The sequence below is a fragment of the Lipotes vexillifer genome, unplaced genomic scaffold (assembly GCF_000442215.2).
Source record: "Lipotes vexillifer unplaced genomic scaffold, Lipotes_vexillifer_v1.1 scaffold524, whole genome shotgun sequence".
Lineage (NCBI taxonomy): Eukaryota > Metazoa > Chordata > Mammalia > Artiodactyla > Lipotidae > Lipotes > Lipotes vexillifer.
The window spans coordinates 411,304-416,692 of record NW_006774722.1 but is presented as its reverse complement, the minus strand read 5'-3'; the positions used below and the strand labels follow the sequence as shown (position 1 = coordinate 416,692).

At 45.4% G+C, this 5,389-nt stretch overlaps 1 protein-coding gene across 1 annotated transcript in view; it reads right to left on the bottom strand.

The window, feature by feature from the left end:
• Positions 1 to 2,357, bottom strand: part of RAE1 (ribonucleic acid export 1) — a 19,106-nt gene extending 16,749 nt beyond the window's left edge. Inside the window, exon 1 of the mRNA XM_007449450.1 lies at positions 2,177 to 2,357. The gene's annotated coding sequence lies outside the window, so the exon portion shown is untranslated. The remainder of the gene's footprint in view (positions 1 to 2,176) is intronic.
• Positions 2,358 to 5,389: the final 3,032 nt, after the last annotated feature.

The following is a 5,389-nucleotide window of genomic DNA, read 5'->3' as shown; positions in this document are numbered from 1 at the left end:
ACAAAAAAAAAAAAAAAAAAAAAAAAAAAAAAAGGAATCCATTTTGGTCTGCTTACGTAGCAAAAAGTCTGACATTATGTTTTGGACATTTGCCCAGCAAGAATCTCCCCACTTTGAGTTTTCTCCTGGGCACCACAGTCTAGTAGGCCCACCTGGGTTAGAACCATGCCTCTGCCACTCACCAGAGCTGGGACCCTAATCTCACCAAGCCTCATTTTCCCTATTCTGCAAACATAGAGAATATTAACACCTTCTCCAGGGTTGTTCTGAGGATCAAGTCAGATTATCTATGTAGAAAGCGCAGTGTCTAGTGCATAGTGGGTCATAAACAACTTTCCCTTTTTTCCTTCCAAGGAGATAGTCTATGTATTATAACTCTGATGCCTCACATACATTGATGCCACATTTTCAATTCTGTCATTGGTTAGTAAATTTTTACACCCAGAAGCCTACCATATCAGCAACCTCTCCCAAAGGAGGCTAGCAGCTGAGTGACAAAAGTGACTAACCCAGTAACAATACAGCTCATGTGACAGGAGATAACAAGAGTAGCATCTCTTAAGAAGACAACACAGAATGGGAAAACTGTGAGGAATTCTGGGGAGGTATTTGAATTTCCCGAGCTTTATGAAAAATAATCAAGTGTAGACCTACTAGGTCTATGAAAGCATTAATATCTCAGAAAGCAACCCTGTGCGAGGCCGTGGTGCTTGCTGACCACCTCTGCCTCGAATGTTTGAGATGTATTTGAAACACCAGTTAACTGCACAAGCAAACAAAGGAATGACAGGGCTTCTGCAGTCAAGTCCAGGAACTAAATATATGATTTGGGGCACATTATTTAGCCTTGATTTTCTCATCTGTAAAAACAGACCCTGAAATCCACTTCACAGAGTTACGAAAACCAAGCGAGGTTGTACACACACTGCCTGAAACGCCTGTCCCTTCCTCTCTTCAACCATCAAGTTGGGAGAGAGCATTTCTGCCATTAGGGACGAACTAAGGAAGAAGAACGAGGGCCATGGAGCATTAATCAGCCTACGTGGGCCACATGCTGTGCAGGACACCGAGAAGAACCCTCCAGAAGTTCGGAAGACAAGCGTGCGTCTCCAGCCTACCGAAGCGCGCGCTCCTTCCCTCCTTGCTGCACCCCAGCTCTGATGGCTTCTTCTCAGCCCGTGAACAAAGCAAGCTCCTCCCAGCCCTGGAGCATTCCTACCAGCTGTTCCTCCAGCCTGGGGTGATCCGCCCTCCCCCAAACCCCCAGCTGTCTCAGTTTGAATCTTCAGCTCCCACTTCAAAAGGGGCCTCCTTCGAACTTTTGAGGGTGATGGAAACGGTCTAAAACCGCACTGTGATGATGTTTACACGACTCTATTAAACTTCCCCAAATCATCAAAATGTACACTTTAAACGGATTATCGTGCCTAAGTGACATTCAGTGAAGCTGTTAAAAGCATCTTCTTAAAGGAAGGCCCCTCCCAGAGGCTTCCCTGCCTTCCTAATGTAACACATTGGCATTGGAGCCTCCATCGCATCTCCGTCTTCCTCACAGCACCTGTCCCCATCTGGAACTTGTTGGCAGTCAGTCGCCTCCCCAGGAGAGTGCCAGCTCCACCACGGTAAAGAGCAACCTGGACGCTCCCCTAAAACACACCTGGCCCTCAGCACAGCGCCTGGCACTTCACAGATACTTGCCAGGGCACAGTGTGTGCACGTGGATACTGGACTACTTGGGGGAGGGAACAGAAACAAAGAACCAGTTTCAGAGAGGGATAAATGCAACAAAGGGGATGAAACCAGTTACCATGGGGGAGACTAAAGGGGGATGGCCTTCCGCACAAGTACGGCCCGGGAAGGTCAACGACGTGGCGGCTTGTGTCTGATGAGAAGCCAGACGTCTGACGAGGAAGGGGAGAGGCAACAGAGACTGCCATCCACTCTGTGACCCTTCCCGGTGCCTCGGTTTCCCCACGAGAAAAACGAGGGGGTTAGACCAGAGGTGACCCGTAAGGCCCCTTGCAGCTCTGACGTCCCTCCCAGGGGCCACTAATGGAGTTCGCCAACAGTCCTGCTCGTGCCCCAGCACCTCGCGGCGGGCCGCACTCGCCCGGGAGGACCAGGCCTCTGCGGCGCCATGGCGGCGGGGAACGGGGGGAAGCGGCACGGGGCCTACCTGAGAGTCGCGCCGCGGAGGGAAGCCGGCGGCGGGGAGAGGAAAGAGCTCAGGAGCCTGCGACCCCGCTCGGGCGCGTAGGAGGCGGTAGCGAGGTGGCAGGAACAGGAATCCCGGGAGCCTGAGGTATTCTCAAGCCGGTCGAGGAAACAGCCCTAATTACCGCGGAGACACTGCGCATGCGTCTCCGAGCCACTTCCTGTGTTGTCCGGAAGGCAGGGAAAGGAAGGAAAAGGCTCCTCCTCCCTAGAGGGAATTGCACATGCGCAGAAGCACTATTGACGCCAAGAAGAAGTCCTCGTGCCAGCAGTTTGCGGATTGGTCGAAAGTTGGTGTAGCCGACGCAGCTGCGGAGCGACTGCTCTGATAAATCCGCCGACCCGGCTGTTGAAGGTTAGTTAACAATTTTCTCCTGTGAATGACAAGTCTAGCAAAATTACGATTGCCGCCAGTTCTTAAGGCCATCCTTCGAGAAGCTGATGGGACGCTACCTGGTTTCCTGCCCTGGCCTCCCTATTTGCGACTGGGGTGTCTTGAGCCATGTGGTCTCTTTGGACTTAAGTTTCCAGCTGTGAAATGGGGATGATGATGCCTAACTTCCAGGGCTATTCTTAATTAGGTTCAAGTAAAAGTAACACACATGAAGGCCTTTTACTAAGTGTAAGGTTCCATAGGAATATTAAGGGGCTGTTATGACGCACACGTGCCAACTCCGAATATTTCAGCTGGTTGCTTTTTCCCCCTTTAAGAATGTCCGAAGGAAAAAAAAAAGGAAGGGATCTCCTGAGGTTGTGGTACATACACTGACCCTTCTCCTTTACTACTCACCGTGAGCTGCGTACCAAAAGCCTTGACATCTTCAGGGAGCCTGAGGATCCGCGGGACCTTGTTATAAAATGCCGTTTCAGAAGGTCCACTGTGGGCCTGAGAACCCACATTTCTAGCAAACTCCCTGCTGAGGTTGCCAGGCCACGGACCGCAGTTGAGCACCGAGGATCTAGATGAGGTGTTTAGAATCACCTGGGGAAACTTTAAAAAAGACTCTGATGCCTCACCCTCAGAGATTCTGATTTAGTTGTTCTGGGGTGGAACGAGGGAGTTAATATTTTTTAAAAGCTCTCCGAGTGATTCTAAAATGCAGGCAAGGTTCAGAACCTCTCGTCTAAATAATGATGTTAATAGTAATAGCTCCTTTAAGCACTGGATACTCCATCTCCTGTAATTTCTTTACCAAATGGATCATCTCATAGCATCTCTCAACTCTCAAAGCCCCCTCAAAGCTCTCAGTGCTTATCATATTCTGTCTCATAAGATTGTGGGTGTATTTGCCTTGTCTAGCTTCCTAGATTTTAAACTTTGTGTCTTAAGCCCATGTATATAGCACCAAGCACAGTCTTACAGATTTGGTGTTTAATATTTGTCGAATTTTATTTTCCACGCCCAAGGAATCTTCCAGAAGCCTCTGTTATGTACAATACTGGTTATTCAGCATGCTTAAAAAAAATCTTTCTGTTGTTTAGGGGTATGTAATCGACAAGCTGGTTTTGCATATACCATCAGTGGAACAATGGTAGCAGCATACCCAAATATAACAGTAACGCTCCTTGACTCTTTCTAAAGAGTGTTATTCAAACCCACACTTGTTCTCACAATGACACTATAGGTTAGGTATTATCACTGTTATCCCCATTTTACAGTTGATGAAATGAAGGCCAGGTTGTAACTTCTCCCAGCTACCAAGGCAGTGAGTAGAAGTGCAATTGGGATGCAAGCAGTCTGCCCCTCAAAATATGACTTTAGAGATGGCAGTCTGTGGCTTCACCTCACTTTTTTCCCCTCAGAAACAAAAAGGGGGATCAAAACAATCTGTATCCATGGGTATGATTATTAAGCCAAAAGTCTAGGTGAAAATTTTTAAAAATAAAGAGTAAAATTAAATTTTGGTCATGGCTATTATTCACATTAGTATACCTTTCTGCAGTTTTTTACACAAGGGAGTATTTATGAATGACTACACAGTTTATATTCCATTTCTAGGTAAATAGAAACTGAATGTAATTTTAGTATCAGTTCCTTTTCATTTGAAGTGATTTTTAATTCTGTTATTTTAATTAAAAAGTCCTAATATGTTGTCTTAAGGTTTTGTAAATAGCTTGGTTGCAAAGAAGCACACACATTAAGTGTAGCTTTACAAGGAATTGGGGGCATCCAAAGATGATAATACAAAATGCGCTCCTGTCTAGAAGTGCTCAGTCTCACACAGAAATCCTCATGGTTTCCCCAACCTCTTGTTGTGTCCCAGACTCTTCCACCCCATTCCTGAAAACAAGGACTTGAATATATATATATATATATATTTTTAATAGATCTTTATTGGAGTATAATTGCTTCACAATACTGTGTTAGTTTCTGTTGTACAACAAAGTGAATCAGCCATATGCATACATCCCCTCCCTCTTGGGACGAATATATTTTAAATAAATGTCCATCCAAAACAGTGGAAGGATTTGAGAGAGCATAGAGCTTCTGCCAGCAGAGGGAGACCTTGGCTTGTTTTTACAAGATTTTCTTGGGACACATAACCTTTAAATGGTGAACAGAAGTCCAAACAAATGTAATGTTTCTCAGTAGTTTACTACAAAAACATCCTGTTGAAAATACTGTTTAGTATACATGTACTTGTGGCTTAGCTTTGACAGCATCTATTTTCAGCACCACTGAACAGGTATCTACATCAAACAGTTCAACTGAGACATTCATTAAGGGAAGTTATAGATAGAAATCCTGGAGTGTTTTTTGCCTATTTTGTAGAAAGTGCAATATGGGTTTCTTTTTTCATGAAATCATGACTTCTGAAATCAATTAGCATCATCAACGATGACGGTTAAATTTCCCAGAAACCTGGAGATATTACGAGAGCTTTTATTTTACGAGGGTGATTATGAGCCCTTAAGGAAAAAACCAAGATTCTCTGAACATCTTTTCATTGCACCAGTTTTTATTCACTTTAATTATAAACAGACTCCAATCCAAATGTTCTTTCTTGATTAAAATTATGGAAATATTAAAAATAAATACAGATGGTAGAGACTGGAGCCTACCCGGGCTCTTTGGTGGGGCTAATGGCGGACTCTGGGAGGGCTCACGCCAAGGAGTACTTCCCAGAACTTCTGCTGCCAGTGTCCTTGTCCTCACGGTGAGACACAGCCACCC